Genomic DNA, 10,174 nt, shown 5'->3' on the forward strand with positions numbered 1-10,174 from the left:
TCAACAGAGGATAACAACATGTATTGGGTTTGTGTGGAAAAGTTTTGGTAGTGGAAGGAACTAAAGGGGTGGCTTCTGTGAGAAGCTGCTAGGATCTTCCCCCATGTTTGATAGAGCCAATGCCAGCCAGCTCCAAGATGGACCTGCTGCTGGCTAAGGCTGAGCCCATCAACCATGATAGTACTGCCTGTAAGATAACATATTTAAGAAGGAGAAAAAGTTATTGCTCAGGAGCAATTGCAGCTGGAGAGAGGAGTGAGAATATGTGAATGGAAGAGCTCTGAAGACACCAAGGTCAGCGAAGAAGGAAGGGGAGGGGGTGACCTGGGTGTCAGAGCAGATATTCATCTGCAGCCCACGGTGAGGACTCTGATGAGTCAGGTGTCCCCCTGCAGTCCATGGAGATCCATGGTGGAGCAGATACCCACTTGCAGCCCCTGGAGAATCCTAAGCTGGAGCAGTGGGATGCTTAAAGGAGCCTGTGATCCCATGCAAAGCCTGTGCTGGAGCAGGTTCCTGGCAGGACCTATGACCCTATGGAAAGAGAAACCCATGTTGGATCTGGTTTGCTGGCAAGACTTGTGACCTTGCGTGGGACACATGCAGGAACAGTCTGTTCCTGAAAGACTTCATCCTGTGGAAGGGATCCACTCTGGAGCAGTCTGTGAAGAATGCAGCCTGTGGGAAGAAATCATGTTGGAGAAGTTCATGGAGGACTGTCTCCCATGGGAGGGACCCCATGTTGGAGCAGGGAAGACTGCGAGGATTCCTCTTCCTGAGGAGGAAGGAGTGGCAGAAACTGTGTGATGAACTGACCACAATGCCCATTTCATGTCTCCCTGTTTGCTGGAGGGGAAGGAGGTAGAGAAAATGAGAGTGAAGTTGAGCCCAGAAGAGGTGACATATGTGGGGAAGGTGTTTCTAAGATTTAGGTTTATTTTTTTATTACCCTACTCTGATTTGATTGCAATAAATTAAACCAATTTCCTCAAGTCAAGCCTGTTTTGCCTGTGACAATAATAGGGAGTGATCTCTTTCTGTCCTTATCTTGACCCATGAGCCTTTCATTATATTTTGCCTCCCCTGCCCAGTTGAGGAGGGGGACTGATAGAGTGACTCTGGTGGGCACCTGACATCCATCCAGGGTCAACCCACCACACAACATTACTTTGAATATGTAATCCATTAGGTGTCCTTGGGGACACCAAGCCTGGAAGTATAAACTGGAAGAAGAGGTAGCAGTTGCAGTGGGCTGTAGTTCTCTGGGGTGGGAGGCAGAAAAGACAGCCTCATCAGTTAAAAGGCATTAGGACCTCTAATGAATCCACAGAATAAAAAAGAATGCCATATAGATATGAAAAAGGAAATTAATATCTTACGATGATATGGAGTAAATGTTCAAAACCAAATGCGAATTAATCCATTAGAAAAGAAATTATTGTGTAAATTCATGGATGATACTTTAAATGAAGCTTGAAATCTCTCCAAACAAGTCCTCTATATGAATGGATATAAATCCATTCATATAGGAAGGGGTTTCGGGTACAGACCCTTATTTCATTGTATTATAAAAATTATTTTAGTTTGTAAAAGATTACTCCATATAATCATATTTTAGCTTGATCTAAATAAGGTTAAAATGCTGGCTATTCACTGCTATGGAACTAGGCTATTTCTTCTGAATTTAGGTGCAGAAAAGCCCACCTCATTGATTTTTCACAGCCATATATCTGTAAAGGTTATCATATATTATTTCTTGCATTATCTTATGTCAAATACTACTCTCAGTTCTATTCAAAGAGCTGGACTCAAATGATTGAACCTCTGTCTGTTTCCAGACTTGCTGAGATCACAGAGTGAGTACGGGTACAGATAAGGGTTTATCTGTTATCAAGAGGTCTGGTAAGTATGTTTTGAAGTTTATGGTTAAATAAATACATAGACTGCTTTGCTTTTTGACAGAGGATCATTCTCCATCTGAGCAGTAACTGTTTATGTGATGAAATTGCCTGTGATTCAGTATTTTGGCTTGCTATTTTGCAGCTTAACTTCAGTCCTAAAGTAAATTAGGGTCAAATATTCACCTGCAAATTTTTGAAGAGACATTAGCCAATATATTAGCATGGAGATGACTAAATGGAGAATATTGGTTTCTGAATGTAGGTTGAGAAGATGAGGTATGTTTTTCTTGCTAAAATCACATCTGTGATAAAATATAACTCATTTTCTGTGTAATAAAGCAAATGCTTTGTAAAGAAATATAGGCATATGTTTATAATAGCAATGATACTTATAGTATTTGTATGTAGCTCACCAAACACTCTCACAAAATAGTTGTGATGAAGGCATACATATTTCCATTTTTATGGAAGGGAGAATGAAACACAATATTCAGAAGTATATCATGAATTTTAAGAAAAATCAGCTGAAGTACTTTATCTTCTAGTACTGTGTATATCCCCAGTGTCATTAAGGTAAAGTTACTAGTCTTCTTTCAAATGAGAATGCTCTGATTGGGCTCTTCTGAAGATAGGTGCTTGAGCTTATTTGAAGCACTGTATTGAAGAAAAAATACTATTTCCTTTATATAACTTATCAGAGAAGAACAAAATTACAAAACATTTGAAAATGTTACTCCAAAGATACAAAATAAATTGACAAACTTGTTGAAAGACACATTGCTTAAAACTACTTTTAGCAACCTTTTCAGCAAAAAGCAATATATTTTGTGCTCTGAGAAGTTTAGGTTTCTTCCAGATGAGCCAGAGTAGTGTAACATTTGTTTTCAGATGACTGCAATGGGAATAATATATTATAGTTCATATATGATGTGTTTAAATGGCTAAGACAACAGCAACTTCATATTTTCATTTGTAATTTTCACTTGTGTTATTGTTTCCTATCCTAAAGCAATGGCCAATTTTAAGACCATCATGTGAATTCATTCACCCATGGGCCTGCTCCCGGCTCTTCACAAATACAGCTGGGTGACCAGCAGCCTACTAGCTGAAGGTAGGCACAGCACAGATGATCTTGTGAAACAGCAAAGCTGGCACTACAGGTAAGCACCAGATCTACTGCATGTCCAAATCAACAATGGATGCAGAGTCCTGAGAGAAAGGTCAGACCACAGGGAGAAGTTCAATAACATGACTGAAAGACTAGGCACTAGCAGGATGTGCAATCAGGTACATAATAATGAGTTCAGTTGGTTTGTTTTTTTTTTTTGTAAAAATCTTACAACTAATTGTTGGGTTGATCCTTCTTTTTTCTGGTTCATTTCAGTGGACTCTGCGCACACAGTAGATAGCAGCTGAGATATTCTCTTTGTCTTTGAGTACTGATTGACATATTTCTATATATTTTATTTTAAATTAAAATTATATTTTTGTCTTGCTACATTTTACCAACAGTAGCTCCTCTGTCCAATTTCAGGTAAAGCCAGAAAAAAGGCAGCCACTGCACTTTTGCAGATAGAGCTCAAGAGAATTTACATGTATTTCCCATTACTGTCGACTTCTATTATGTACAGAAGAAACAATAATCTTGGAGGCATAAAAAGGCAGAAAAATGCAGCAGCAACATGTGCAGTGTGAAAGAGACCCAGTAAGACTAAGAGAGCTTTCATATAATTCTTATTCCTTGTTTAAGGTAGTACTTGTGTACTGGAATAAATTATCAATTATCTTTGAAGGTCAATTACCTTATGATGTTTTAAAACCCTCTGGTATTTTTTGAGTTTAAGATTAGGAAGTTCGCAAGCTGTATTTGTTCCTGACCTCATAAACACAGGGTTATATTTTAGTGAAAAAAAAGGAACCTTCTTACTGTTTAAATAATTATTATTCACATTACTCAGGCTTGGTTGTGCTATTTGAAACATTAATTAGCAGCTAAATACAGTAGAAGAAAATATATTTCATTGAGAGGAATAATGTTAATATAAATCATAATAATTAATGACATTACAGGAAGTTTATTTTCTCTGTTATGCTGAAGTCCACGTACAGTAATGTCAGTACAAAGTTTTAATAGAAATATATTTCTTAGATGTCAAAGATATACTGTTCCTTTTAGGAGGACTATAGATGTTGAATAAATTCTATATATTTACCTGTATGAAGTATGACAAATATGGTTCTTCTTTAAAACAAACAAACAAACAAACAAACAAAGGCAAAAAACACAATCAACAGCAAAAAAATCAAAACCTCAACCCCATAAACAAACAAAAACCAACCAAAGAAACAAACAGTAACAAAACAAAGCTAAAAAGAAATAAAAATCACCCCAAAGCTATTGATAAATGACGTGTCAAGAATACAGATTTTTTAATTTGGCCTCTTGACTGAGCCTGGTGATCTTTCATCCATATCTGGTGATTTCTATCCTATAACTAGGTATAATATTTTCTGTAACAATTTGCCTTTTCTCTCTCTGAGTGCATGTTTAGGAGGGAAGAGGGTTAAAGAAGCCTTCTTACAGATGTTTTACTGTACGGCTAAGTTATTTCTAAATGGATTTAATTTTAACCTTTTAAAGAAGATGTGGCAAATGTTGTCCTTTGAATTATCTCATGTTCTTAAAAGAGTTGGCTAAAGAATAAAATCTTTTTCCTCAAGAAAATTCTGAAATGTCATTTTATAAAATGGCCCTGAATTTTTACCAAATTTTGAGTAACAATTTCTTAAAAATACTGAGTTAAAACCATGATATAGATATTCATTTCAATACTGTTAAAGCATAAGCAAAATCCTAAAATTAAAAAAATGCTGAAATGCAAAAAACCTAAGAGAAAAGCTATGTTGTGACGTTTCAGATATTGGTTTTTCTTCACAGGATTTTTCCAAGTCTTTCATCCTCTTCTTTTTAGAACAGTGAGCGAACTTATATTTTGTTATAATTTTCTCCATTCTCTCTTTCTCTTTTCTTTCATCCACAGTAATTTCCTTGGCTGTGGCACTGTCCTGGGTAACTGTAACAGTCATTTGCTTCTTCCTAGTAGCAGGCGCAATGCTGTGTTTTCAGCTTTAGTCTGAAAACAATGCTGATAACACACCAATGTTTCAGTTGTTGCTAGGTAATGTTTGCTCCAATCAGGGACTTCCTAGTCTCTCATGCTGTGCCAGTGATGAGGGGCACAAGAAGCTGGGAGGAAGCAGAGACAGGACACCTGACCCAAACTAGCCAAAGGGGTATTCTATACCACAGCATGTCATGCCCAGTATATAAACTGGGGGGAGTCACCCGGAAGGCCCAGATCACTGCCTTGGTCAGGCAGGGTATCAGTCAGTGAATGGTGAGCAATTGTATTGTGCATAACTTAGGTTTATTCCGTGGGGATTTTTCCCCCTTCCCTTTTTAGTTTTATATTCTCTCCCCTTGTTATTTCCCTTATCATTATTATTAGCAGTAGTTGTAGTAGTTTTGTATGGTACAAACAAACCCATGGGGTTCACATTCTTTCAATTCTCCTCCACATCCACATCTACCTCAAGACTTTCCTGGGTTATTCTTAGGCTGGGATATTAAGCATGCAAGAAAGTGTACTTATCCATCAAGAATAATTTCCATGGGCTGCCCCAATGACAACTGAAATTCTCTTCTGACACAGTATCAATCAACTTATCTCTGTACAATATCCTGTCACAGTCCAAATTCCAAGTCAGGTTTTGTTTTATCCCCCAAATTTACATGAGAACTCTTACCTTGAAGGCATTTCAGCTTCACTATTGTATTTCACCAGTGCTACCACATTCTTCCATCCTCTGGGCTGTGACTTCTGAAATACCTTTTTTATGTGAAAGCAGTGGTAACTGAAATATGAACAATGGAAGAACTCACTCCCCAGCATGCTGGCGTTCCACAGTAATCCCCTTTCAAATGCAAGATATATCCCGAAGTCTCTGGTCTATACTGCTAATCTATACTGGACCAAAAGGGGTAGAAGTAAAATTCTCTACAAAGTGTGAATATTGCAGAAATGTCATAATCTTCTCAGCAAAGTGACTCCACGCCATTTATTTCACATATAGATTGTCACTGGTCAACTGCATATTTTAGACAACTGTTAAAATTAGTGGTGTGAAATCTTGAGCATTTTCTGACTAACCTTTTCTTAACTTTCTTATATCTATATAGACAACCAGGGATGCTAAAAGAAAAACAAACAAACAAAGCAAAACAAAACAAATAAACAAACAAACAAACAAAAAACCCAAAAAACCAAAGCAACAACAAATCAACTACTCATTCCTTTTACTACATCTTTCTCCTCTCTATAAATTATATTTATGAGATGCAGTTCTACGAGACACTGAGAATCACTTTTGCTTTAGGTAAATGAGCCATGAGCTTCCTAGGTCCTTCTGAGACCTTGATCTCATGATATTTTGCATTTCTGAGTCATGATTTACTTCTTGAAATAACTTGCTGCTGTTATTACGTCAGTTTAGGTTTTGCTCTGAAATGACGTCACTACCAAAAATAAAATATAGACTACTTTTAAATCTTATTTTACAAGAAACATATATAAATGAATGTCGTGGTTTAACCCCAACCAAGCAGCTTGTTCACCCACTCCCCCCCCTCTTCTTGCCCTCCCCCTACTCCTGGAGGGACGGAGATGAGAATCAGAAAGAATGCAACTCCCACGGGTTGAGATAAGAACAGTTTAGTAACTAAGGTATAACACAAATCAGTACTGCTACCACCAATAATAATAATGATAAAGGAAATAACAAGGGAAGAGAATACAACACCCCATCACCAGGCGACCCATAACTCGCCCCCCCAGCCCGACCAAGCACCAACCAATACCTCCTCCAACCCTGCAGTCCACTTAGCCCTTCTGGGTAACTCCCAGTTACCTCCTGGGCATGATGTGCTGTGGTATGGAATACCTCTTTGGTCAGTTTGGGTCAGGTGTCCTGTCTCTGCTTCCTCCCGGCTTCCCTCCTCCCTGGCAGAGCATGAGGCTCACAAAGTCCTTGGCCAAAACAAAACATCATTTTTATCAGCTCTGTTCCCAGCCCGAAAGTCAAAACACAGCACTGCACCAGCTACCAAGAAAAAGAAAAATGACTGCTACTGCTGAACCCAGGACAATGAACAATAACCTTTTATTCTCTTTCTATCATGCTATAGTAAGGAAAATAACCTAAACAAGACCAAAAGAAAAAAATATTGCTATAATATCATATTTTGATTTTTTAAAGTAAAAGTACGCAGAGAATAAATTTTAACAGTGTTTTAAAAAATACGTTTTTCTTGTGTAAAGCTAATGTCAGGGGGGTTTTAGATTGCCTTGTAGAAATTCAACCAGTAATATGTGATTTTTTCACAAAAGACCTCAAGATCTATCCATGAACAATTGGGTTTAATTTGTGAAATATCAGATATTATAAACTGAATCATGGCCATTATAGAATCATAGAATAGTTAGGGTTGGAAAGTACCTTTTGTTCCTTCATTTTTTTTATAGAACAATAGAGATCACTTTCTAAGGATAAAGAGAAAAAAGAAAAAAAAAACCAACCACTTGCTAATGAAAATTGTCATATATGGGTTATGATAGAGCACACTTAAAGCCATGTGCAAGTTTACCACAGGAAGAAGTGATTGGAAGGTGATAGCCTGTAGTCACTGTTGTGGCTACACTGTTTTGTGTGCACTCAGAATCACATGAGGTGATGGAGGCTATATCTCTGTATTCCATTGATCACAAAATATATTGTTTTAAGCATAGCTAAGGGATACACAGTTCTGCATCTGAATTCACCTGAACGAATTTTATACATTAAAATAACAATTGTCAAAGTTATTATTTCTCATTACTACAAGTGATGTCCAGTGATAGGACAAGGGGCAATGGGTGTAAACTGGAGCATAGGAGGTTCCATGTGAACATCAGGAGAAACTTCTTTACTGTGAGAGTGACAGAACACTGGAACAGGTTGCCCAGGGGGGTTGTGGAGTCTCCTATGTTGGAGATATTCAAGGCCCGCCTGGACAAGTTCCTGTGTGGTGTACTCTAGGTTACCCTGCTCTTGCAGGGGGGCTGGACTAGATGATCTCTTGAGGTCCCTTCCAACCCTTGGGATTCTGTGATTCTGTGAAGTGTTACATGAATAGCAGCTAATAAGTGTTAGGAAATGAAATCCCAGCTTTAACTTCTTTTTGTTTCTCTAATATGAAAATTAATCTTACTAGTTTTCATGTCAACATTTCTAATAAACGAAGTATTGCTTAATGTATATGACCTCCATTATATCTTTTGAGATAAGAGCAGTCTTTTGTAAAATATGGGGGTTAGCAGGCAGATGACATGACATCACTATAAAGAGGATCTTTCTCTTAACTTTGTAGATTTAAACTACCTACATTTGAAATATTAAAATGAGGCCATTTATAAATTATGTGTCTTGTGAATCATTTAACATCTGAAGAATTTAGTAAGAGATGAAACTTAATTGTTGTCTCCAGTAGTTTCTTGCTTTTCTTGAACTGGGGAACCCAGAACTGGACACAGTACTCTAGTTATGGCCTCAGCATGGGAGAATAAATTCCCTTGACCTGCTGACCACACTCTTCCTAATGCATCCCAGAATACCGTCAGCTTTCTTGGCCACAATTACATATTGCAGCCAGGACTCCCAGGTTTTTCTCCACAGAGCTGCTTTCCAGCAGGTCAACCCCTAACATGTACTGGTGCACAATCACCATTAGGTGCAGCACCCTCCATGTGCCTTTGTTGAACTTCATTATGTTCCTCTCCACCCAGCTCTCTAGCCTGTCCACGTCTCACTGCATGCCAGCACAGCCTTCTGGTGTGTCAGCTATTCCTCTCAGTTTTGTACCATCAACAAACTTGCTGCTGAGGGTACACTCTGTGGAGACAGTGTTCTCACAGGAGAATGGATAACTGGTACATAAACTCTGAATAATCCTGAAAGATACAGCAAGGCTGTGAGAGGCCTGAGGAAGCTTAAGCAAGCAAGATAAGAAGAAGCTGTAATTCACTAAGTTATGAGAACTGTGGGCTGTTGGCAAGCTTTCGAGGTCAAGTTCTCACACCTGTGCTTAACCAACTATGTGTTAGTCACTAAGGGTCTTCAAGACATGTATCCAATTGTAATATGCCAAAATCACTGTAAGTGCCTGTAAGAAATGGTATACAAGGAGTTAAAGCTTTGGTGTCTTCCTGTCTGAAAAGTGAAGTTTTTAATAAAAAGGCCAGAGAGCCTTGGCTACAGAACTGAATGACAGTCTGAAACAGAGGTACAATGATTTCCATGGGGCACTGTGTTAGTCAGTCAAATTGTGCATGTTTCTGCAGTGCAAAGGATGTTAGAGACCCAGTCTCGAAAACGTCCTCTATATTATCCTGAAACCATAACCAGAAGGGTTTCTTGTCATTATTTTTAGGTGGAAAACTGACGCAGAGAGGAACTGATATTTCAGGTACTGTATAAGGCTGTACAGATCTTGAAACTGAATCTTGCCTACTTCTGTAATAGTCCTAACAATGGAATATTAGTTATATTGCATTGCAGGTTGTGTTTTTGTAACACCATCCTTAAAGATATTTTTACATGGCAGAAGAATTTTCCAGATTCTTGTATTACAGGCCCAGTTCTAGCACTAATGTGACAGCTGGACAAATTTTATTTTTTTCTCCATGTGTCATTTTCCTTTACCATCAAATACAGGTTAATAATTCTTTCTCATCTTTGTGATGTCCTTTTAGAATTATCACAGTATCACAGTATGTTAGAGATTGGAAGGGACCTCAAAAGATCATCTAGTCCAATCCCCCTGCCGGAGCAGGAACACCTAGATAAGGTTACACAGGAACGTGTCCAGGTGGGCTTTGAATGTCTCCAAAGAAGGAGATTCCACAACCTCCCTGGGCAGCCTGTTCCAGTGTTCCGTCACCCTCACTGAGAAGAAGTTTCTTCTCACGTTTAAGTAGAAAATTATGTTGTATTACTGATGTTCCTGATTGTTTATTTTAAAGTAATTCTAAAATAGCCTTAAGTTCATTAATTTCATAAGTTAAAAATCCTTTGGGTTTGGTTTCTTGTTTTGCTTTTTTTTTTAACCCTTTGCTTTACCTATGAATGTTGCATATTTTACTGACTTATATTGAATTGCAATACAATATCACATAGCT

The sequence above is a fragment of the Neopsephotus bourkii genome, unplaced genomic scaffold (genome assembly GCF_033783945.1).
Source record: "Neopsephotus bourkii isolate Nb327-2 ecotype Australia unplaced genomic scaffold, CSIRO-AGI_Nbou_v1 NB_272, whole genome shotgun sequence".
NCBI classification, from domain to species: Eukaryota; Metazoa; Chordata; class Aves; order Psittaciformes; family Psittacidae; genus Neopsephotus; species Neopsephotus bourkii.